Consider the following 26640-nt stretch of genomic DNA (forward strand, 5'->3'; position numbering starts at 1 on the left):
TCTAAATTCAGCCATTCCCCATGCTAGGCCAACGGGAGGGATTGCTGTGGGGCCCTACATTAGGGCACAAACTCTCTGGGCTAAGTTGGTGGTGGGCCTTTCTGTGCTCCCTAAGAAGAGCCCTAAGGTGGGTTGCTCCCTAGTCTGGGCCAAGTAGAGTAATTGATAGGGGCTCCATGAAAGGGGCTGACCTGACTAGATACTTACATAGGAGCCTTAAAGGTATTCAGCCCTAGTCCAGATCCAAGGGAGGAAATGCTAGTGACAATAAGAGGGGGCCCAAATCCACAGCTGTGCTGGGACAGGCCCTTCTAACCACCCATGCAGGCTCACTATTGCGGGGCCTCCCCATGCTGGACAAACTAGAGGAGTTGCTAGGGGCCCCCAAGAGTGGGCTGAAATTCCCACAGCTGATCTGAGGGCAGGTCTAAGGCACCCACCAAGGTGCCCTAAATTTGACAACTCCCCAGGCCTAACCCTAACTCCATGCATGGGCTCCAAGGCAGACCCATTCCCTAGGCTAAGCCTGGTGGAGACACGGCTAGAGACCCCACATGAAAGCCCTAAAATCCCTCTGCCACTCTGTTGTAGCAGAGCTGGGTCCTGCCAGATTTGCCTCCATGAACCTGTTTTTGACCAGAGGACAGGTGAGGCTGTTGCCGCACACAAGCCTGGGACTACATGCATGGATCCTAAGGCAGGCAGCTCCTACAGAATATGCTGAGTTCAAGCAACTCAGGCGCTCCACTCCAAGGTCCTAAAACAGGACATTCCCAGAGGCAAGGTGTGCCACTGGCGCAGTGCCAGGCTTGGAGCAAGCAGTTTAGGAGCCCCTTATAGGGATCCTAAAGCAGGCAACACTCACGGCCTGCCACCACATCCTATTGGGAACAGGCAGGCTAGAATCCCCACTGCAGGGATCTGCTCCAGTGATTGGGAACAAGCATCCCAGGGGCCCAATGGTGGGGTTCGCATGCCATTGCACTGGTCCAGACTACTGGGCTAGGAGCTGTGATCCAAATGATGCCTTTGGGAAGCCAAGTCTCTGACATGTTCTAGAAAGACTGCTTGGGGCACAACACTGCCCCAGTCTTGCAGCAACAGGCCAGGAGCCTCTGAGTCCTTGGCATGCCACCACACTATGCCAGGAGCCTGAGGCTAGGGTGCGAGGCAAAAGGTTGGTTAGAGCTGAAATGAAAGCCACACCTTCCCCAACCCATGTCCCATGTAACACTGTCTGCCTATCTGTCAATCAAATGAACCATTTTCCAGGATGTACTCCCCTCTTACCTGGGACTTGAGGATGATGTCATGTAACCACTCCCATTTCCAGTCTCAGAAGAAGCCAGGTGATGGGTAGAGTCTGTTTTTCCAACTTTGCCTGTCCCTGCCCAATCTATCCAATATAGGCATGCACAGACATACACACACACACACACACACACACACACACACACACAAACCCCTACAAGCATACAGCATGACCAACTCCCTCAGAAAAAGCAAGCATGGTGCTGCTACATAGTCTATGATTTTTGAAAGGTTTCTTATGAGTTCATGTATGCAGACATTGGGAGAATATTCTCAACAGCAGGCACAGAGAGTCCAAGCCATGTAGGAATGCCCAAACCACAGAAATTGGAGGGTTTTGCATCCAAGGAATGGATTCGGTTGCATTCCTCCTGATGTAAGGGCATACTGAAATACACTTGTTCTGCACTGATGAGGGAGTGAAAGAGTAAAGTACCTACCTAGTGAGGAAGGAAACAGATGTTGAGTCAGTGTTAAAAGGTTATTAATAAAGACAGAGCTGTCCCTATCTTGATAGGACTCCTCCTGGTCATTCCACTAAAGTGAGTCATTTGTATTAATGTGAGTGGGACAGGTTCTCAAATACAAAGGAGCTTCTCAGGGACTCAGGAGCAGAAAAATGGAGAGCTGTTGAATGGGTTGACAGAGTCCACCAACTGACAGCGATTAGGATAAGAGTGATATTTTTGAGCTTGGCTCCGTAACAGTATTGGCAACCTCGGCTTAGGTGATTTCACAGGTGAATTACTTCGAGGTTAATTGTGTGTTATGTGCCCATGTGTGTGCATATGCCCAAATATGTGTTCGGGCTAAGCAAATAGTGTTTTGAGTGTAAGCATATAATTTGAAAAGTCTGAAATCTAAATCCATTATAATAGCAGGCCAATATTGGTAATGAAGAAACTCCTGGGTGTGCTATGAAGGCAAGGCCTTCCCACTTGGAGTCTAAGATGGTCTGCGTGAAATACAAGAGTGATAGCTGTGAGAGTGGCATCAGACTTAGCAGTATACTTCATCCCCAATCTAAATACCGAGCGGAAGTAGTGGGTTAGAAGAGGGCATACGGAAATATGTGAATGTGGCTATGCAATCTAGAACATGTTCTGAGACAGTACCATGACCTCAGATAAACACCAGGTTGCTGTTCTGAGAAAGGAAAATGGGAATGATTTCAAGGTCATGCAGCAAGACCCAAAGCAGAATAGTCAGAAACACTTGCTTCTCTCAAGCACATGTGTTCAGCAGGGTGCATCCCTGATTTGAGAGCATTATGCAGTACACCTCTCATCTGGCAAGAGAGAGTCAATAAATACATTTCCAAAGAGCAGTGCAGGCCTGGAGTCAGTATTTAACTGCCTGCTGAAGTCTCCCTGGTTGCTCTGTCTGGAGCAGTTCTAGTGTTTCCTTTGTAACAGCACTACATAAAGGATGTGGAGGAACCCACTACACAGAAACACAAAGGAAACTGCAGATTTCAGGAAGGGGAAGATGGAAAATGGATGAATTGGGGTGAAAAAGTCCACCTATGGTAGAGATTCAGAAAAAGAGTATTCCATGTACATTATTGTCTAAAGATACTGACAAGATTGGTCTGAATGTTTTCATAGAAGATATACATCCAGGTATGTGTGTGTCTTTGTGTACACATAAGAAAATAGTGTTTTGAGTGTGGGTATACAATTAAAAGTGGGAGAAATCACTTAAAATCTTCTGAAGCCTTTTCTAGAAGATTCCTTAGGTTTGTTATCAGTAAGGAAGATACTAGCTTCTATGTGGGTATTAAGACAAGCTCACCCAAGGTGGGATCCAACGTGGCAACACTGAAAGTTTCCAGACCACTGGACACCAAGGGTTGCTGCTCCAGTGACCAAGAACAAGACCACAGCTTTCAAGTGCAGCCCAACGGAGCTGCACCAGCCACCACAGCTATCGTATTTTACCACGCATGTCTGGAACGGAGACCGGTTTGTTAATTTAGACAACCTGCCTAAGGCCTGCCTTTCTCTTCTCTCTTTTCCTTCTCTCTCTCTCCCTCTCTCTCTCTCTCCACCCCCTGCCCCACCCCATAGTCATTTGACAATATTGCTTAGATTATATGATGGCAGTGTGCACTATCTTGGTGTGGATTAGAGTATTAGAATGTAAGATAAAATCATACTGCTAGAGCATCGTGTCATCTGACTGACCCCTCCTTATGGAGGTCAGAAAAACCTGTGCTCAGACTCAGCCACGTATGGTTAATGCAGCTGCCTGAGGTTAGAGGGGATGCTCCTCTTGATGTAGATGTTAACCCTGCCTCCTAAGGAGTTTTGCGAGGGTTGTTTTAGTCCCACTGACTTACTGAAAATAATACGCTTCTGATGCCATCTTACTGTGCCTATGCTGAACTCCTGTTGTCAGGAGCCATGTTCTTGGTTCGATACAGAATATAAGAACTATTAACATTAATAATATGAGAGGTGAGATTTAGGGAACCTTATTGCAACAATAATCTTAATACATACAGTCTTTGTATATGAAAAGTATATAGCAGCACAGTATTAGGAAATTTATTCAATTTGTTTCCAAAATACCTCTGGGAAAAATATGTATTGAACACCACACACAAGAAAACTCAAATAAGTTATCGTATATAAATGTCAGATAATAGGCCATATATATGATTGCATATAGAAAATACACATTGACATCAAATATTAGAATTTTTAGCAAATAAGAGATCCCAGATAAGCTTAGTTAGGAAGACAGATAATAGGAAACAGAAGGATAATATAAACATCACAAATTTGGCCAGCCTAGGAGTAATAATAATAGTATAGGAAATTGATGCATTATTGGCAATTAAGCACTCTGTGACAGAGAAACAAAAACCAATCTGATTATTTTGCAGTGGCAGATGGCATTCGTGTCACAAAATAGAAAAAGGACAGATTATAAAATTAATGGTAAACATACTTAGTCCAGAGATTAGTGGCTAAAACTAGACTTATTACATAGCCTTCTAAAAATGTATGTTACCAATGTTTCAGAATGCGAAACAGCAGTGCTCCAGAAGATTACCATCACTGGGCAAACAAATCCAAGTCAAACCATACAATGTCTCATTAGTATTAACAGACCAAAAAGGGAAAGGAAACTATCTTCTACATTTCAAGACTAGGAGGTTTATACAGGAAAAGTTTGACCCACTTCGAAATAGATACTAACAGTAGGTTCCTAAGGAGTTAGCCCACAGGACACTGAGACAGAGCTAACTGACAAAGTTGTAATAGAAGAACACTGTATCACAGCATATGCAGGTGAACACAGCATTTAATAATGCTTTCAAAAGCAGAATTAGAAAATATGGCAGAAAATGAAGATTGATGAGATCTTGTGAAAAATGTAAATGTTTCACAGATAAATTTTAGGTTTAGAGTCACATGATACTTGTGAATGTGACACATTTATTCATTTATTGGCCCTGGAGAACTACCTCATACTAAGAAATATGCCTGTGCCGTAGTGGTATCTATTCTGCAATAGAAATAATGATGTCCTATCAATATCCAACTGCAGCAAGCACACAAGAAGTAATTTTATATAAGTGTAGACATTATGAATCACCAGATTATTGAAAGTGACCAAAGGTCGCACAGTAGTGATAAAATATTCAACCCATGACTGATCTTGGGATCTCCAATGGCATTTCCATTTGGCCTATAATGCAATTGCATCATGCTTTACTGAAAAGCCAAACTTACATTTAATTAAAAGAGAACTGAAATTGATAAGTATAGAGCCGTGTCTACAACAGACCTTACAAATAATCTTATTTTACTTAAATCCAAGAAATATACGGCATAAACAATCACTACATAGCTATTTAAATACTCGAGCAGATATTGATAATTCTCCAAATACCACTATAACCCCAAAAGCACCTTATCAGATAATGGCAAAAATTCATCATGAAAGACAGAGTAAACTTACTCTGATACATAACATGTGTATCGAGGGAAAGCCAGAATTCAATATCAGATTGATCTGTTCCCTTTTCCAGATTTTACAGTATCCACTATGAACCTCATTAGTACTTTTCTGTACCCAACCAATACTGAACCTAATATAGGTCCTGCTGAACTTAGCACGCTGATACCCTTGTTTGTCCCAATGGAAACAGTGCGCAGGTCACCTCATACTATTGTAAATGAATTAACAATTACATTTTGTGCCTCATGGAAGCCTTTCTGTAGAACTACTGCATGGTAATAAAACAAGTGATCACAGAGACCAGCCTCCAGATGTCCTCTAAGGGAAGAAAAGAAACTTAAAGACACATTCTTACAGGTATTTGCTGCCTTGCACAATATCTTGAATGGCAATTTCTGTCAAGATCTTACCTTGATACTATACTATCATTTACATGTTTGGCAAATTTTTATATATAAAAAATGCAGAACTATCCATATACAATATTTCCTGAGACATACCTAGGTTTATCATATCCTTCTGTGTTCCTACTACTTTTTGAAATATTGCTGGACAAATGTATTATCTAGTTCTTCTGCCTCTTTATTCTTTACTTGCTGCCACTATTGCTAATCCACTTTTAAATCATAATGTGGGCCCAGTATTGTGGCTCGTTAGTTAATCTTCCCCCTTCAGTCACCCGGATTCCATGTACATGCTGGTCCACGTTCTGACTACTCCACTTGCCATTCAGCTCCCTGCTTATGGCCTGGGAAATCAGTCAAGGATGGACCAAAGCCTTGGGACCCTGCATCCATGTGGGAGACTTAGAAATTCCTGAATACCAACATCCGATAATGGCTCTGGCCATTGCGGCCATCTGGGGGAGTGAACCAGCAAATGGGAAATCTTTGTTTCTTCATCTCTGTGTGAATTTTCCTTTCCAATGAAAATAAGTCTTTTTAAAAAAAACTCAGAATGCAATCACTGTACCTATTTTTCCTGAGGGAACATTACAAAGGAATTAAAAATTTATATTATATAAAACATGACATATATGTATATACATACACACATATGAGAGGGCTGTGGACTTTAACAAGTCTTGCATTCAAACTAACTGTCCTCATTACAGGGCCAAGCTCTGGAGCTTCAGAAACTAGTGCTCAAGCCCTGAAGGAAGAACTAGAAGCTCTCAACTGGTGCTGAGCAACCACAAGTGACCACAGATGTGTCTTCAAAGTTTTTGCTAGTGTAGACCTGTCACCTGTGGGAGCAGCTCAAAGCGACAGTTCATCTGGACAGGGAGCAGCACAACAGAACTGTCTCCACTGAGCTGGGATGCGGCTTTAGCATTTGAATTTATGTAAACAAGGTCAAGAAGAAGAATCTACTGACAAGAATTGCAATGAATGAAGATAAAAGACAGAGGCAGAATGAATATTATAGAAGACTTGCCAGCAAAGGAGCACAAGAATCTACCATCTTCAGACTTAACTGATGAAGACATCAACAAAATGGGGGGGGGTATGGAATTCAGAATGTTTGTTATAATGCTTTTGAACAACAATGAGAAGCACATACAGGAAATCAAGGAATTTAAAGAGCATATCACAGGAAATAGGAGCAATGAATCAAATGATAGCTGATATATTAGAAATTAACGAGCCCGGCACGGTAGCCTAGCGGCTAAGGTCCTCACCTTGAACACGTCAGAATCCCATGTGGGCGCCGGTTCTAATCCCGGTGGCTCCACTTCCCATTCAGCTCCCTGCTTGAGGCCTGGGAAAGCAGTAGAGGATGGCCCAAAGCCTTGGGACCCTGCATCCACGTGGGAGACCTGGAGGAAGTTCCTGGCTCCTGGCTTTGGATTGGTGCAGCAATGGCCGTAGTGGTGACTTGGAGAGTGAATCATTGGATGGAAGATCTTTCTCTGTGTCTCTCCTCCTCTATGTATATCTGACTATCCAATAAAAACAGAAATTAACACAGTGGATCAAATTAAAAATACAGTGGAAGACCTAGCGTTGTAGCCTAACAGCTAAAGTCCTCACCTTGTATACACCGGGATCCCATATAGATGCCAGTTCTAAACCCAGTGGCCCTGCTTCCCATTCCAGCTCCCTGCTTCTGGCCTGGGAAATCAGTCAAGGATGGCCCAAAGACTTGAGACCCAACATTGGCATGGGAGACCCAGAAGAGACTCTGGGTCCTGGTTTCAGATCAGCTTAGTTCTGACCATTGTGGTCACTTGGGGAGTGAATCAATGGATGGAAGATTTTCCTCTCTGTATATCTGACTTTCCAATAAAATTAAAAGTACAATAGAAAATCTTAGTAATAGAATGAATGAAGTGAAGAAAAAACATCTCAGAATTGGAATATACTTCCTGTCACTATGGGGAAACAGCAAAAAGCTGGAAGCAGAGCTGGGTCCAGCTAAAAAAAAAGTATTCAAGAATTAAAAGACACTATTAAAAGGCCCAATATAAGATAGCGAGAATTCCAAAAGGCATAGAGAGAGCAGTTGGTGTCAAAGGTGTATTCAATGAAATAGTGAATGAAAACTTTTGTAATCTGGAGAAAGAATTGGAAAACAATATCCAGGATGGACACAGAGCTCCCAACAGAGTTAATCAAAAGCCCAATACAATAATAGTGGGGGACTTTAATACCCCTTTAACATCAATGGGCATATCGACAAGACTGAAACTCAGCAAAGAAACAACAGAACTCATCCAGACACTAGAGCAAATGCACTTAGTTGATATCTACCTATCCTTTCATCCTACAGAGAACACACTTTTTTTCATCAGTACATGGAACCTTCTCCAGAATTGGCCATGTTATAGGCCACAAAATAAGCCTCAGCAAATTTTTAAAGATTGAAAGAGTACCATGCATCTTCTCAGACCATCATGGAGTGAAACTAGAGACCAAGAAGTCGAAACACCTAGGAAGACATGCAAACACATGGAGACTGAATAATATGTTAATAAATGAGCAATGCATTAGAGAGGAAATCAAAGGGCAAATTTAAAAATTGCTTGAAACAAATGAAGGCATCAACACAACATAACAAAACTTACGGGACACAATCAAGGCAGTGCTAAGAGGAAAGTTCATCTCAATCAATGCGTATGTTAAGAAATTAGAAAGGTGGGCCCAGTACGATAGTGTTGCTGTTAAGGTCCTCACCTTGAACATGCCAGGATCCCACATGGGTGCCGATTCTAATCCCAGCAGCCCCCCTTCCCATCCAGCATCCTGCCTGTGGCCTGGGAAAGCAGTTGAGGATGGCCCAAAGCCTTGGGACCCTGCACCTACATGGGAGACCTGGAAAAAGCTCCAGGCTCCTGGCTTCGGATCGGCTCAGTTCCAGCTGTTGTGGCTGCTTGGGGAGTGAACCATTGGATGGAAGATTGTCCTCTCTGCCTCTGCTCCTCTCTGTATATCCAGCTTTCCAATAAAAATAAGTAAATCTAAAAAAAAAATTAGGTATCAAGCAAATCAACTCACCTTATACTTGAAGGAACTAGAAAACAACAAAACAATCCCAAGATTAGTAGGAAAAAATGAAATCAACAAAGTGAGGAATGAAATAAACCAAATATAGACCACAAGAACAATACATAAGACCAATAAGTCAAATATCTGGTTCTTTGATAAAATCAACAAAATATATTCCCCACTAACCCAAGTAACCCCAAAAGAGGAGGGAGAAGATATGCATCAACAGCATCAGAGATGAGAAAGGAAATATAACAAAGACATACAGAGAATTATTAGGATCTATTGCAAGCAACTATGTGCAAACAAATCAGAAAACCTAAAAGAAATGAATAGGTTTTGGGGCACATACAATCCACCAAAATTAAATCATAAAGTAATTGATAAGCTGAATAGACCTACAACACGGACTGATATTGAATCAGTAATTAAAGTCCTACCAGCCAAGAAAAGTCCTGGGCCAGATGGCTTCACTGCTGAATTCTACCAAACATTTCAAGAGGAACTTACCCCAATCCTACACAAGCTTTTCCAAACAATAGCAAGGGAGGCAATCCTTCTAAACTGTATGAAACCGATATCACCTTATTACCAAAGCCAGATAGAGACATGGCAGAAGAAGAGAACTGCAAACTGATATGCTTGATGAACATAGATGCAAAGATCCCAACAAAATACTAGCCAACAGGCAGATCATTCACCTGAACAAGGTGGGATTCATACCAGGCATTCACAAGTCAATAAATATGATAAACCACATCAACAAATTGAAAAATAAAAACCATATGATCATCTCAATAGATGCAGAGCAGGCATTTAGTAAAATCCAACTGCAGTTTACGCTGAAAACCTTAAGCAAAATAGACATAGAAGGAACATCTTTTAACACAATCAATGCCAGCCTCATACTAAATGGGGAAATGCTGGGAGCTTTTCCACTAAGATCTGAAACTAAACAGGGATGTCCACTCTCACCACTACTCAATATAGTACTGAAATCAAAATTAATGAACACAAATCGATGGCACTTGTGTACACAAACCATTCCATGGTTGAGAAAGAAATTGTAAGTTTAGTCCCCTTTAAAATAGTGGAGCAGAATCTTAAATACCTAGGAATTAAACTAAATATGCAGAAGACTTCTGTGACGAAAACTATAAACTACTAAAAAGAAGAAATAGAAGACACTGAAAAATGCAGAAACTTACCGTGTTTCTAGATCAGCAGGATCAACATCATCAGAATGTCCATATTACCAAAAGTAATATACAGGTTCAACACAATTCCAATCAAAATCCCAACAACATCCTTCTCAGAAATAGAAAAAAGGTACAATAATTCCTCTTGAAACACAAGAGACCACAAATAGCCAAAGCTCCCCTAAGAATAAAAATAAAGCTAGAGGAATCACAATTCCAGACCTCAAGATATACTACAGAGCAGTGGTCATCAGAACAGTCAGTCTGGTACTGGTATAGAAATAGAAAGTCAATGAAACAAAATAGAAACACCATTGAAGGGTGTATAAACACAAGTATAAACAACTAATCTTTAACAAGAAACTGAAAAAATCCAGGGAAAAAGCCTGGTCCCTTCAATAAATGTAACAACTGGATTGCAGATTTAAGAAGCAAGACCCACCACTGTCACATTATACTAAATCAGCTCTAAATGGTTCAAGGATGTAAATCTACACCCAGAAACAATCAAACTATTAAAGGAAAGCATAAGCACCCTCCAAGTGATAGGAATGTGGAAAGACTTCTTAGAAAAGATACCAAAAGCAAAGGCAGGCAAAGACAAAATAAACAAATGGGACTTCGTCAAATGATAAAGCTTCTGTACAGCAAAGGAAACAATTAACAAAGTCAAGAAACAACCAACGCAATGGGAGAAAAATCTTTCTTACTATACAACTGATCAGAGACTAATCTCCAGGATGTACAAAGAGCTTCAAAAACCCAGGGACAATAAAAAACAAAACAAACAAACAAAAACCTGTGAAGAAATGGACTAAAGAAATGAACATTTTTCAAAAGAATAAATTGAAGTGGGCAATAGATATATGAAAATATGTATAGGCTCCCTAGCTGTCAGGGAGATACAAATGAAAACCACATTGAGATTCCACCTAACTTCAGCGTGATTGGCCTACATTCAGAACTCTACTACCAACACCCACTGGCATGGATGTGGGGAGAAAGGCACCCTCCTTCACTGCTGGTGGGAGTGTAGGCTAGTACAACCACTATGGAAATCAGTTTGGAGAGTGCTTAGAGAACTGAAAATAAACCTGCCATATGACCCTTGCTGCTAGGAATAAACCCAAAGGAAATGAGTCTACAATAGCAAAGACATGGAACCAACCCAGATGCCTATTCAAAGAGGAGTGGATAAAGAAACTGGTACATGTACTCCATGGAATATGACTCAGCCATTAAAAAGAATGAAACCATACCATTTGCAACTAGATGGTCCCAACTAGATACTATTATGCTCAATGAAATAAGTCAATTCTGAAAGAACAAATGCTATATGTTCTCTTTGATATAAGGAAATCATCATGCAAATTGTAAGTTCAATAAGCCATTCCATACTGCGTTTTTGGCTGCATCCCATGTGTTTTGATGTTTTTTATTTCATTTTTATTTCTTCCAAATACTTTCTTTTCTCTTGTCGAATTCATCACTGGCTCATGAATCGCACATTGGCATCATTTTGTCTAAGAGGTTTTTTTATTTTCTTTTTCATTTTTTGTTAACTCACTGGTTATTCAGTTGCATGTTATTTAACTCCTTGTTTTAATTTTTTTTAACTTTACTCCTGTTGTTAGTTTTGTTTTGTGGCATTTCATTTAAGGAAATGTATAGTAGCTGTGTAATACAGTCTATCATATCCAGATGTGAAGCTACAATGCAGTATGCATCTCTACTTCCAAATCAAAGATGGACTCCTAATGAAATTGCTGGATGTATCTTGACAATACGATGCTGGACTGTCTGCCATTGTCCATACCCACAATGTCAGGATACACTCAAATAGCACAATGATAGACTTAAGTTATTAACAACTGCTTATGAAGGACTATACAATTATAATATCATGGGGAAAATCATTCGGGGTGGGAATTTGGGGATGGGTTAGGGAAATCCAAGACCCTATAGAATTGTACCATAAAATTGAAAAAAAAAATCCAGGGCACACACTGCCTGAAGTATAATAAACAACATTGGTTATGGAGATATTAAGAACAGAGGGCACATGATGCTGCCTGAAGCACAACAACCATGACATTGCTTATGGGGACATTAAGAACACAGGGCACAAGCTGCCCAAAGTACAGCTACCGTAATGTTGGTTATGTGAACAGTCTGAACGAGGTCTGTGGCTGAGACGATTAAATTACATGGGAGCATATTAAAATGAAGATCTCCCTTCAAGATTTATGAGGTTTTCTGCACATCTCATTCCAAAAAATCAAGAGGAATAAAAAAATTTGGAGAGGGTAAGTCAACCATTTTTTTATGCTTATTTGCTTTAATGACAGAATGATGGAGAAAAACATGTTTTTACAAGCACCAGAATAAGCAATGTGTAATAATACAGAGTCCCTTGTCATCAACAGCTTTACCCACTTTAGAATTGACCAGCTTATTGCATGATTGAAGAGACCTCGTTGGTGGGGACATCAGAGGAATCAGGTGTACCTGGTGGTGGGCAGTATCGCAACTGACTTGGCTGCACGTCTGCATCTCCAAATCTCAGACGTTTGGTGTCTTCAGCTTTAGAAATGCTTTTGCTCAGCTTGCAAGAGAGACCTGAGTGTCAAGGCTCAAATTGCAGCCAACCCAGGTAGGGATTCCTTCCTTTATTTTCTGTAGGTTACTACTTTCTCCCTGATTGGGATGTATGGTTTGCTTTTCCAATCTCTGCCAGGTGCTTCTCAACTTGAATTTGTCTTTGTCTCCTCTAGATCTGCAATGGTGAACACCACACCTGCTGTATGGCAGGGTTAGAGTGATGTCGATGAGCTACCCTGTGACTTAGCTCCAACTCCCCCTTGGTCCTGGCCTCCTCTCTCCTCAAAGCTGGATAATGTTGGTTTGCTCTTCGGCTTGCAGTTACAGAGGAACTGGTAGGATCCCTGGGATCTTTATCATTCAACTGTGATTCTTTACTAAGTCCTGGAACAAATCAAACCAACGGTTAGGCTTTTCAGAACCACTAGAATAGTTTGCACAATGCTATTCACAGAATCCAAGAGAGTGGTTATTCAGTGGACATTTTGCTTTGTGTAGACTTGCAGTGATCAAAAATCATAGTTGAATGAAAACTATCACTTTTGCTGTGATAAGAGTCCTAGCAATAAACACATTTCTCTGAGCCTCACGGGACATAGGGGCATAGTTGTAGCTGCCTATTCATATGTATTTGTGCTTACACGTATGTGTGCTTATTGGAGGTGTTGCTTTGGTTTTTTTTTTTTAACTTAGGCACAAAGATTCACCATGACTCCCTGGACAAGACCTATTGCGTTCAAGTTGCTTGTACACACCAGAAGTTCTTCTGCTAAGTTTGACTGAGACTTGCATGTTGCCATTAATTTTTTAAAAATGGTTTTATGTTAATGTGATGTGCTTGATTTTGTAAATATATGGATCATGCAGCTATGCCACACAGTAAGTGACTGGCAACCATTCAGTGCCAAAAATGTATACAATTTATACATGTCTGGTCACTGGTACAGATTTTTCTATCATTAAAATGGAAAAAAAATCTCATTTAAGAGGTCAATAGAAACATAAATCTATTTTTGTATTTGTTCTTGGAGTTATTGTCTCTATTTCTGTGAATTATTTGACAGACAAAATATTTAGATATAGCTTTAAATATGGTGTACACGTCAAAATCGTGCCTATCATCAGTCATTGGGAACAAAGTTCTTAGATAAAGTATTTGAAAGGCAGAGTTACAGAAAGGGAGAAGAGGTCTATGATCCAGCGGTTTGTTATTCTGAATGGGTCTATTACCCAAAATATAAAGCAGTAATTTAAAGAAAATATAGGCAGGATTTGACCTCTGGTTGACAGAGGAGAACGAGAAAGGAGATGGAAGAGGAGAAAAAGGACTCTGGTTTCTGCAGGGAAGATGAAATAGAATCATGACGGAAAAGCAGCACTTGCACAGGTTTTAGACAACTAGGTGGGACCAGAGTCAGGACTTAGAAGTCTGAAGATTTTAAACTGTCTTATTCATTATCAAAAATATATATATTTTTGGAAGAGACAAGGGAAAGGAAGAAAGTTGAGTTAAGAGAATGGGACTGGGCAAGAAAACTTGTACTAGATCTTTTTTTAATATATTTTTATTTTGAATTCTGAATTATGTGGTACAATTTCATACAGGCTGGGATTCCCCCCAACTCCCACCATCAACAGATTTTCCCCATTTAACTACAATAGTGTAGTCCTTGATAAGGAATCATAATTCTGTAATAGATCTTTCAATTCTAGGCATTGAAAAGCATATAATACCCACAAAACAACAGATCGAATTATACATGTGGTTAATGGTGGGAAGTAGAGAAGAGCTGTTCAACCTGGACCTGAAAGAAGACATATTACAAATAACACATAGGTTACATATAAGTCATATTTTACGTTGAATTTTGAAATTGAAAGAAAATCTTTTTTGTAAGTTTATGAATATAAAGAGAACAGACAATGTATCTGATAGAAACAATTCCAAGCAGACAAACGCATGGCCCTCTTATGGGACCAGCTATGTAAAATTATAGCCATCCTAATAACCTTGCCTTAACCTGATTATGTCTATAAAGACTACTATATCAATCGCATCACATTCACAAGAATTAGGGGTTAAAGTCAAATGGTTTTGGGGGAAAGAGGATACAACCCAACCTATAACAATACTTAAGAAAAAATCTAGGCAGCATGCCACCCAGGGTTGCCCTACCACCATTGCAGCCCAACATGGGAGGACCGTGCATTTTCCCTTGGGCAAGAGGTCTGGCATAGGTGGGCAGGTTGGGACTGGCCCTGTACCAGTCAGCACACAAGAGAACCAGGTCAGTTAAAAAAAAAAATAGAAGAGAAACAAAGAACCTTTAATTCAGGGTTACACAAAAGGAAATAAAAGCAGGCTTGCTTTAGGTAATGATTCTTTAATATATGAAAAAATATACTATTTTAATTTTTATATCTTGATAACCACAAGATGGCACCAATATCCCACTTTTTAAATTTCAAATTTGAACTTTGAAAATACAGTCATTTTTCCTTGTGACCATTTTTTTCAAGATTATAAATCAATGGGTAAGAATTGGTTATAACTGTTCCTAAAATAGAGACTCATAGATAATGAAAACTACAATAAACACATCAAATTTGAATGCTTAAGTAGAATCAGATTTGTGTTTTTGCATTGTTTCTGTTATGTGTAGAAGCAGTGGTCCCACGAATGAGTTACAGAGGAAGTTTCTAACTGAAAACCACATATGATGGGTTTAATGAGTCTTCCATGCTGCCAAGGAAAGCTCTACTTGTGATAAGGCATTTTCAGGGACCAAATGTGAAATCTTGAAAGGGGCACAAAGGCAAGTGGCCACTGTAACCACTTTTTCCTACTAGTCCCCAGGGATGGGGTTGGAAGCACCCTGTGACAAGTAGAAAACATTCTGAGCTCAGCATAGTCCAAGAGTGAATTTATAGGAGGCAAATTGATGGGAAGGAAATAATGAAATCTATTCTTAAATAATCAACAAAATGCATTTTTCAGCACCCCCGAGGTTCGCATACAATAAGCATCTTACAACCTTCCAGAAGAAAACCAGGGCAGGGTGATTGAACTATGTTGTCTTCAAAATTTTTGTTTGAAGGTGAAGGAGGCCATCAACTGGGTGGAAAATGCAAATATTGTTCTAAGAGGTATTGAAATGATAGATTATGCTTTTTTCATACTTGCTGGAAATGGAACAGTGGCATGCATAGCTTCTTATGTTATTTCTAACAAATTTTTGGCAACAGCTTGCAATAATGTGTTTTCTCCTAATATGCTCCCTCTGTAAAACACTGAAATAAAAATAAACTATTTTTGGTACGTTATTGCATTTCTTTTTCTAAAATATCGAGACACTCATTTAACACTTGATGGGAAGAATAAGTGATGTTTTTAGGTCAGAAATCAGGATTGAGTAAGACTTTGTCCCCTTCTTGACTCTTGAACCAAGCAGCAAGAGTCTGTGTTTTCATCGTTTCTGTGAACCTTGGTGAAAGACACAGCTGTGCACCCAGAGAAACATCTGGCTTTATTGAACAGCATTGTAAAAGACCACTGAAGAGACAGCACAAGAGGCATTTAGACACCGAAGCTGAGAAGGAAACGCCTCCTGTTTATGGGGGCATATATTTGCAGGATTGTAAGATTTCAGAGAGAAAACAGAGAAGATTATCATGGGGGAAAATAACCTAGGAGAAAGAAGAATGGGAAATCCAGCCTTGAAGTTGTGCTAGATTTAGGAATCCCTGTAGTGCCGTGTGTGTTGTGTGAATAATGGCTGTTAACTTTATTGGTAACATGTATCAAAAAATTATGCAACCCTACTAAAGCTCATCTTGGGTGCAACTGATTTAATCCCAACTGTCTGTTTCTTTAATAAATGATTTTTCAGAAACCTCAACAGCTTCACCATAGCCTGAAATAGATTCTTGGCTCAAGATTTCATTGGCTTTAGACTACTATTGAGTAGCTACGTGTTTTTCCTATTAGCATTTCTTTTTTGATTTTCATAGCTGTTTAACACCTGGAATGTAGTTGTCCTTTTGGAGGAAGGAGACTTTCTTCCTTCTTGCAAGATCCTTGATGATTTGCCCCATCATGTCACCGGTGGCCGTTGTTTTTGACGTGAAGATCCCCTGGGTTTATTCGGCCTGAAGCTTTGGGTGCACCTGCCTTTCTTGGACCAGCATCACACCAAAGCGAGAGACCATGCTGTTCTGAATCCGTGGAAGACACTAGACGTCTGGTGTGCATGTGTAAATCACCATCGCCTAGTGACCCACAAAACATAATCCCCTAATTTTTTAAAGTAATCTCTCTGTTGTTGGATATTGGGTTTTTATACACTTCAAAAACCAGTCTGCTTCCATGTGTTTTACGGTGTCTGCTACACCATTTCATCACAAAGACTCAAGGGACAGACACCACATCAGAATCAAGACATAGGTCCCAGCGGTTGGATTGTATGTCACTTTATGGAATTCCTTTATTTTTATCCTCGGTCTCCTGTCAAAAAGACCGTTCTCCATAAAACACACTCAATGACTCCTGAAAACATGAAGATTTTTTAGCACATCAGAGTGAGCATAGGATCTTAAAGCTTGGTTGGAGTGCCTGGATAGTATGAAAAAATGAGATTTAGAATAGTTTTTATTTTTTTTAAAGATTTATTTATTTTTAATTGGAGAGGCAGGTATGCAGACAGGAGGAGAGACAGAAAGATTTTTCCCCCACTGGTTCACTCTCCAAGTGACCTCAATGGCTGGAGCTAAACTGATCCGAAACCAGGAGTTGCTTCTGGGTCTCCCACGCAGGTGCAGGGTCCCAAGGCCTTGAGCCATCCTCGACAGCTTTTTGAGGTCACAAGCGGTTAGCTGGATGGGGAGCTGGGCTGCCAGAACACAAAACAGTGCCCATAAGAGATCCTGGTGAATATGAGGCAAGGATGTTAGCTACTAGGCTACTGCACCAGACCCCAGATTTAGGATCTATTTAAATTAGGAAATCATCCTGGAATGTTAATTTCTTTATTGGTTTTGTAGCTGCAAACAGTGAACCTTTAAATAGAATGAATTCTGTTAAAATAATTAAGTGTCAAAGTAACCATTCAAAATCAGTTTTCTTGCCAATACCAAGAAAAGTTAATTCTGACTCTGAGTCATTTTAGAAAAGAAGATTTTTTAAAAAGACTTATTATTTATTTTTATTTAAGAGGCAGATTTACAAAGAGGAAGAGAGATGAGAGAAAAACCTTCCATCTGCTGATTCACTCCCCAAATGGCCACAATGGCCAGAGCTGAACCAATCCAAAGCCAGGAACCAGCAGCCTCCTCTGGGTCTCCAAGGCTTTGGGTCATCCTTGACTGCCTTCCCATTCCACAGGCAGGGAGCTGCAAGTGGGAAGTGGAGCATTCAAGACACAATCCTATGACCATATGGGATGTTAGCGCTTGCAGGAGGTGGAGTAGCCAATTGAGCCATTGTGCCAGGCCTGAGAATAAGATTTTAATGAATATGCTTCAGGAATCCATTTTCACTATTTCCCAACTTGGCCACACACCGTAGGGCCCAGGCGCTGCCTTCCTATGTAGTGAGGCTTCCCCAATTTTGCTGTTTCTCAACAAAATAAAAAGGAAAAAGTAAATACCGGCTTCACTTTCAAAGTGTGGTGTTTAGCTATGAGTAGACAGCCAGGCAGCATAGCAACTTGCAGATGTGTTAACAATCATGTTGCGTAACAGCTGGGTTACATCCACCTGCAGGTATTAGGTAAATAGGATGGGCCAAGTGGCCGAAACAGCTGAGACCAATGCCAGGAAGATTATAACCCAATGAGGAACTGGAGAAAGGCCTGTGTGCCAGGAAATAAACCACTTGCTGAAACTTCACAGGGTGCTGGCCCACTAGGCACCCAATCTTGCAAGATTGTTGAGAAGGTCTCCCTTTTGTACATTCCCTAAGTCTGAGTCCCTGGTTTAAGCTGACACTTGTCCTGACAATTATCACATCTTAGTATGCTACATACCCACTTATTTATCTTAATTTTTTTTCTTTCTCAGCTATTAGAATGTGACTTCCATGTTCCCTGCTGTAGGTTACTGCCTGAAAAGAGATTCTGCCACAAACATTTGAAGAATGTTCACAATGTGCATTCACTTGTCACACTAGGGTGTTAATAGTGGTGCTGATGAGCCTTCTGCCTCTGAGAAGATGAGCTGTAAACTTAATGACATCCATGCCACATTTGAAGTTAGAATCTGGAGTAGACGATTTGGTGATTTTATTTGTTCAACCATATCTATGTAATAGACAGAATGGCTCAGATGTCCTCCTAGACATTTAGTATAGCTATCAGAGAGAGGGTGTTCACATGAGCTAGACAATGGGGCAGATACAAACCCAGGACTTTCTCTGCCCATCCTTATGGTATGTCTTTTGTTCTCATCAGTTCTCATGTTACCATGATACTAATGCAGAGAAAAGATCCGGTGTCGTTTGCAGTCACAATTCTACGAATGATGTTCTGGCCAGCACTGTGACATTTTGGGCTACTAGATCAGATCATTCTAGATAGTTCTAGTTTGTTAGTCTATTCTCTGAAATAATTTTCTGTATGATTTGTTTATTCGATAGACGAAGTGACACAGCAAGAGGGAGAGACAGAGAGAAATCTTCCATTTGCTGGTTCACTTCCTAAGTGCCTGCAACAGCTAGGGCTAGGCAACCCAGAGCAAGAAACTACAAACTTTATTCAAGGATTTTTATAAGACAAGGATCGCCTGTTAATTCAAAGATTGATAAATCTCCTATGTGAAATCACCTGTGTCCATGCCTTTAAGAAATGGAAAATTTTAACAATAATTCCATTTTTTGGTATGATTGGATGGATTGGGTTTATTTCTTGAGCTAACTTTGATCACTTATATTTTTCTAAAAATGTGTTATGTCATCTTTTAAACTAAGTGTGATTTTTCTGCGGCTTTGTGAGATTAAAACCTGTTCTTTATCAGATTTGTGGTATTTTTCTATTTTTAGGTTGAATTTGTGTCTGATCTCTCTTTTCTTTAATCAAACTAAGCTTTTTGTATTTTCTAGTGTTTTAAGAGAACAAGGTTTTGTTTTGTAGTTTCATTCTATTTTAAAATTCTTTGATCTCTTTCCTAATTTCTACATTTACCTTCATTTTCTTCCTTCAATTTTCTGTGTTCTTTTTCTGATTTCTTAGGTTAACTGCTTCTTGTTTTACAATAAATGCACTCAAAGCTGCAAATTTTCACTATGTGCTGTTAACTCCATCCTCCAGGTTTCAAAATTTTAGCAGTTTTCTGTAAAAATTTCTTCTGTATTTTATGAATTATTTTAAAGTAGAATCGTTTCTACAACAATTGAGACTTCTTAATTACATTATGTTGTTATCATATTATTGTGAGAAAGTGGTGTATATGATGCCAGTTCATTGGGATTTGTTGAGATGTCTTTTATCATCCAATATACAGGTTTTTTTTTTTGCATTTTCTGTATATATACTTGAATGTTATCATCTTTTGAGTATAAGGCTATTTCTCCACATATTTGCTGTGCATTTATGCATATTGATAATTTTACCTGATTTTACTGTCAGAAAAAAGAGAATTTCCACCATATTTGTGAATTTGTCAATTTATGCTTGTAATCCCTTATATGTGCTGGCTATTTTGTTTATGATCTATTGGAGATAGTCCCTTTTATCAGTCTCAAATATTTTTAAGTCATTGTTTGATAATTAAAAATATCACTGTATCCAGCTTTTATTATTTTCCTGTAATTTTTTCTATGCCTTTTTATTAGGTATGTGTTGTAGCCAAACACAGCAAGATTAAAAAAAAAAGCGAATCTGAAAGTGTCTCTTTAGTAACTGTTCATAACCCAGCTAAGTTTTTCTGTGATTTCCATTTTTTGCTTATTTCTATTCTCATTTTTTGTTTGCTTATCATACTTTTAATCTCCACCTGCGTTTTCTATTGTCATTTGCTCCTTTAATTGGATTGGTATGATTTTACTGATATACATGATTTGCTTGATAAATTTACCTTTAAATTTTCAACACATATGTCAGTTTCACACTTCTCTAAGTAGTTCTCAAAAATTAATAATTCTGTTTTCTTTCCAGAAGAATAAATGTTTTTATTTCTTGTTGAAAACGTTTGCCATAAACTATGTTATTATTATCTAGAATTTAATTTACTTTCCGATTCTTAAATACATTCATGAAAATGGTTATGTTTATTTTTCTACACTTGACACGTAGCTCAATTTAACAATATATTTTTCTGGGCTGATTTTACCATTGTGTTCCCCTCTTTCCTCCATAACCAGTGTTATTGCTGCTGCTGCACGTTATTCAGAAATTTCTTCACAAATGTCTGTGAGGCATATGGTTTTTCATCTCTGAATATGTATTATTTTTCTTCGATGATCATTCAGAATTCTTTTCGTTAGGTATACTGAAGATACTTCAGTGAGCACCGGCTTAGCAAACTAATACTCCACCTGCAAGTACCAGCATCTCATGTTGGTTCCAGTTCATGTGCTGACTGTTCCACTTCCCATACAGATTCCTGTGTGAGGATTGGGGAAGCAGCAAAGATGGGCCAAAGCCTCTGGACCCTGCATCCATGTGGGAGACCCAAACAAATTTCCTGCCTTCTGACTTCAGATTGGTCCAGCTCCGGGCACTGCAGCCACTTGGGGAGTGAATCAGCAATGGAAGATCTTTCTGTTTCTCCTTGTCTCAGTAAGTCTGCCTTTCTGAGGAAAATAAATAAATCTTTAAAAAATAATAATGCTAAATTGAATCAATCGAATTGTCTTTTTTTTTAAGATTTATTTATTTTTATCAGAAAGGCTGATGTACAGAGAGCAGAGACAAAGATCCTCCATCTGCTGATTCACTCCCCAAGTGGTCACAAAGGCCGAAGCTGAGCTGATCTGAAGCCAGGAGCCAGGAGGCTTATTCCTGGTTTGTTCCACGAGGGTGCAGGGTCCCAAGGCTGTCCTTGACTCCTTTCCCAGGTTACAAGCAGGGAGCTGGATGGGAAGCAGAGCTGCTGGGACATGAACCAGAAGAAGGATCCGGGCTTGTGCAAGGTGAGGACTTCAGCTACTAGGCTGTACCACGCCCAGCCTGGAGTCGTCTTTTTTTTAAACAACTGATATTTACTTGAAAGGCAGATACGGACAAACAGGACTCTTCTAGCTGCTGGATGACTGCTTCAAATGTCCCCAATAGCCAAGCAGGACCAAGCTGAAACCAAAAGTCTGGATCACAATGCAGCTCTCCTGTATTGCAGGATCCCAGGTGCTACAGCCATCACACGCCTCTTAGGGTGTGCATCAGGGGAAGGTGGAACTGGTAGTGGACCTAGGACTTGAAGCTAGGCACTTCAGTGTGAGAAGCAAGCATCCCTAGCGATGTCTCAATAGCTACACCACATATCCACTCCAAGTCTTCATCTTTTCATTCCAGAAAACTGCCAGCTTTCTTTCAGAGAATACTCTATCTCCTTCCTCTGGAACTTTTTCCTGTTTTCCTTCTGGAACTGTTAACTGTCCTCAGTGTAATTTTAACCTCTTTTTCTTATTTTGCATTTCTTCAACTGTAAATAGCATGTTGCATGTTTTCCTATGTTCAATCCTCCAAATTATTAGTTATTTGACAGGTGGTAAAAACAGCAATAATAACGAAAATTAAATGACAACTACGTTCTAAACGTTTTATAAGTGCTAATTTATTCTTCTCAATTATTTAGAAGCTCGGAAATGTTATCAGGTCAAAGGGATGTTATAGGTCAAAGGAAGGCACAGAGAGAATTTGCCCAAAATTTCAATTAGTAAGTGACTAAGCCAGGATTCAAGCATATAAGAGAGAGAAAGAGAAAGAGAGAGAGAGAGAGAGAGAGAGAGAGAGAGAGAGAGAGAGAGATTGCTTGATTGGTTGGTTTTAAAAGCAGAGAAATGGCAAGAGAGATAGAGATCTTCTATCTGCTGGTTCACTCCCCAAATGGCCAGGGCTGGGCCAGGCTGAACCTAGGAACCTGGCGTGCTATTAGGGTCTCACAAATTGGTGGCACAAGCCCAAGCACCTGGGCTCCCTGCACCTCCATGGCTTTCACAGACACACATTAGGAAGCAGCTGGATTGGAAACAGAGTAACAGGCACTCAAAAGAGCACTCACCTGAGGTGCCAGCATTGTAAGAGGCAACTGGAACCACTGCTCCACCCCAGCCTGCGGACCTCATTCTTTCACCTCCGTACTGTCATGCTCTCTACAAAGTTTGGCTTCACAACTTTGAATTTCCAAGATGTCCACTGATTCCTTCCTGAAACTATGATTATTCTTGTTCCAGAATAGCCTGTTCTTATTGCATGGTGCCATGTCCTCTTACAAGACTCTGTATGCTCTGCTTTGAATCTGATTTTCAGATTTCAAGTTTCTCATGGTGCAGGGTTTGTTTCTGTGCTTTGAAGCTTCATTGCCTTATCTTGCCTGGCAACCTGTGCCCAGAGGAGTTCTGTTAGTACTTCTAAGTTGTCCATAGCTTTCCCCAGAAAACTCTACTCTTTCACAACTCTTCAAGCAGCAGTCTAGGTTCTCCCATTTTCCTCTGCTTCTGTGTGCAGAGAGGACATGTGACCTTTTATTGTGAGACTACTGTGAGTAGAGCAATTTTACCCATCTCTCTTACTAGATCCTTCGAAAGGGCTTCTGACCAGCAGGCCCCCTCTATCACCGAGGGCATGAGGTGATGTGTTCCTCAGTAAGAAAAACACTGGAGACAGTCTGGTTGAACATACATATTTATTGTAAAGCAAACACAACCTTACATAGACTAAGAAAAGGGGAAGGCAAAAGGGCATTCCCTGACAATCCTCCCACCCCCCCCCCCCCCCCGTGGCACTGTAATTGGCTAGAAGGCAGCTCTACCTTTCTTGATGCTCTAATCCTGCTGCAGGTCACGTACATCACATATAGTTGGCAGGTATGCTGCAGATCACTTATACCACGTGTGGCTGGGAGGGATGCTGTAAGTCATGTATGTCACGTGTGGATGACAGATAATGTGGGACCATTCCAACTTGGAGTTGCTTATCAAGAAAGTCCTGGGTCTCAGGATGGGGCATCTCATGCCCAGATCCCAGATCCCAGCCACCATGTGCACGTGGTGAGCTGTCCCCAGGCAGCCAGTGCACCATTTGGTGCCAGGTTCTGCCTGCTGGCCTCCCGTCCGGGGAGCTCTAAGGTTTTGGTTCTTTGAATCACTGCTTAGGTAGCTCCAGGTTGAAACCACTGTGTTTCTGGGACGTGAATCAATCCTAAAGATTCCCAATGACAGTAACTCTTCTTTTGAAGAACTTGTAATCAATTAACAATGCTGAGCACCAAACACCAGTTCATGCAAAAGCTGTGGCTCGTGGCTTGTCCAGCAGGATATCCTATTACCTGACATGATGATGGATCAGCAGACGGGTCACATTAGGCAGGGCCACAACATTAACTAGCACTCGAGAACCATATTCGGGGGTAGATTCTGTGGGGTGATGTGTGGGTCAAACCCTGTGGAAATTCTAGCCCTACTGGTTAGCTCAAGAGTTGGGATGGTGATGGACTAAGCTAGGTGTGATCAAGGAGCCTGCCATCAATCACAGGTAAAAGGACCCACAACAGTCTGGACTGGTCAAGGCAGCAGCACCCAAATGTGCATCCTCAATAGGGTGTGGGGTGGGCCGGGCTGCAACGTGCAAGGCCAAATGGAAGGCCAGACTGCGCCGGGCACTGGCCTGAAAGCCACTGGCATGTATGAGAACTGGGTCTGGGAGTGGATCAAGTGGAGGAACTTGGGAAACTCCCCTGGCGAGTCATAGCTCCCGCTGGTGAACAAGCGGTCCAGACCTGGGGGTCGGACAAGCTGGACGAAGTAGCTCCAACAGCTGGCCAATGTGTGAATTGGTAATGGAACGGCATGTACTGGGCAGGACTGAGCAAACCTTAGCCCACAAGCGATGGAGATGTCCGGGAAGAGAGTTGAAGCTTCTAAGATAGTTAGACGATTTGGACTGCTAGGGTTTTGAACCCTGCAAATTTTGCAGTTATCTTCTCTGTCTCAAATAACCAGATACAATTATGAACAGATCTACATAATGTACTTCTGTGTGTATCCCCCACACTTTCCGCTGACTAGGTAGGCCAGAAGATGCTATAAAGTAACATATGAGATAGCATCTGAGTTCTGTATATAACAATACCTCTGACAGCTTGTGTGGAAACCAAGCTAAAAGATAAGTTTGTGAGCTGGGCTTTGTGGTGCCACTGGTTAAGCCATGATTGGGATGCCCAGATCCCATATTGGGGTGCCTGGGCTTGAGTCTTTCTTCCATTTCCAGTTCAGCTTCCTACTAATGCACAGACTGCAGCAAATGGTGACTCGGCTGCCTGGAGTCCTGCCACAAAATGGGAGGTCCTGACTGAGTTCCTGTCTCCTGGTCCCAGCTCCTATGGACATCTGGGGAATAAACCCAAAGATGGGAAAATGCTCTTTCTTCCACTATCAATCTGCTCTTCAAATAAATAAAAACAAATACACAAACATTTTAAAAAGTTGTATTTCTCTGCAAAAACTTTTATCATTGATGCATAGTTCTTTCAAAACATGTTCTATTTACAGCATTCTCTATATTCCTACTGAAGCAGAGTTTTTGGCTTTTTATTTGCTAGACTTCTTATTTGAAGAAGTACTAGCCTTTTCGCTGTAATATCAATTTAAAAATTTTTTATCTCAAAAACTGAAAAGAAACATAACTAAAAGGGAAAGAAGAAGGGTGGGAAGGAAAGAGAGGAAGCGAAGGACAAAGGGGAAATCATTGTGTTCTTAGAACTGCATCTAAAAGCCATGTTGAATCTACTAGAAACTAAAGGGTTTTAAAAAGAGGTAAATTGTAGAGGTTCACTGAAAGCAATGTGTTTCTCATTCATTTTTGAAAAAAATTTAAGATTTATTTTATTATCTGAAAGGCAGATATACAGAGGAGGAGAGACAGAGAGGACGATCTTCCGTCCGATGATTCACTCCCCAAGTGACTGCAATGGCAGGAGCGGAGCCAATCTGAAGCCAGGAGCGAGGAGCAAGGAGCTTCCTCCAAGACTCCCATGCAGGTGCAGGGTTCCAAAGCTTTGGGTCATCTTCAACTGCATTCCCAGGCCACAGGCAAGGAGCTGGATGGGAAGTGGGGCTGCCAGGATTTGAACCGGTGACCATATAGGATCCTGGCACATTCAAGGTGTGGACTTTAACCACTACGCTATCATGCCAGGCCCTGTTTCTCATTCATTTTTTTTAATTATTTATCATTTAACTTCAGTAATTACATTGTATTATGTGACACAGTTACATAGATACTTGGGTTTTCCCCACCCCTCCCCAAACCCTCCCACCATGGTGGATTCCTCCACCTTGTTGCATAACCACAGCTCAAGTTCAGTTGAGATTTCCCCATTGCAAGCATATACCAAACATAGAGTCCAGCATCTTATTGTCCCGTCAAGTTCAACGGCTTCTTAGGTATACCCTTTCTGGTCTGATGACAGAGCCAGCAGAGTATCATCCCAGTCAATTGAAAGCTCCATCATACCATCAGCAAAAATTTACATCATTATGGAATTAATTGACATAGTAATGAGTAACCAATATGTTAAAAGTAAATGCGGGTTCCCAGCCGCCTTCAGTGACCACCTCACCTATACTTCAATTTTAGTTTATACACAACATATAACATTCAAAACATAACATGTTATACATAACATCATATCATCTTAAATTAAGGCAAACATGTGGTATTTAACCTTTTGGGATTGGCTCATTTCCCTTAGCATTATGGTTTCCAGTTTGGCCCATTTGGCCACAAAGAACTGCATTTTGTTTTTTTTAATAGCTGAGTAGTATTCCATGGAGTAGATGAACCATAGCTTTCTTATCCAATCCTCTGTTGATGGGCATTTTGGTTGTTTCCATGTTTTTGCAATTACTGATTGTGCTG

At 40.5% G+C, this 26640-nt stretch overlaps 1 long non-coding RNA gene across 1 annotated transcript; it reads left to right on the forward strand.

The window, feature by feature from the left end:
• The first annotated feature begins 12266 nt into the window (after positions 1-12266).
• LOC131481206 (uncharacterized) lies at positions 12267-13393 on the forward strand. Its single transcript, XR_009246125.1, has 3 exons — positions 12267-12623; positions 12745-12906; positions 13265-13393. It is a non-coding gene; the product is annotated as an uncharacterized LOC131481206 (long non-coding RNA).
• Positions 13394-26640: the final 13247 nt, after the last annotated feature.

Source organism: Ochotona princeps, chromosome 10 (assembly GCF_030435755.1).
Source record: "Ochotona princeps isolate mOchPri1 chromosome 10, mOchPri1.hap1, whole genome shotgun sequence".
NCBI lineage: Eukaryota > Metazoa > Chordata > Mammalia > Lagomorpha > Ochotonidae > Ochotona > Ochotona princeps.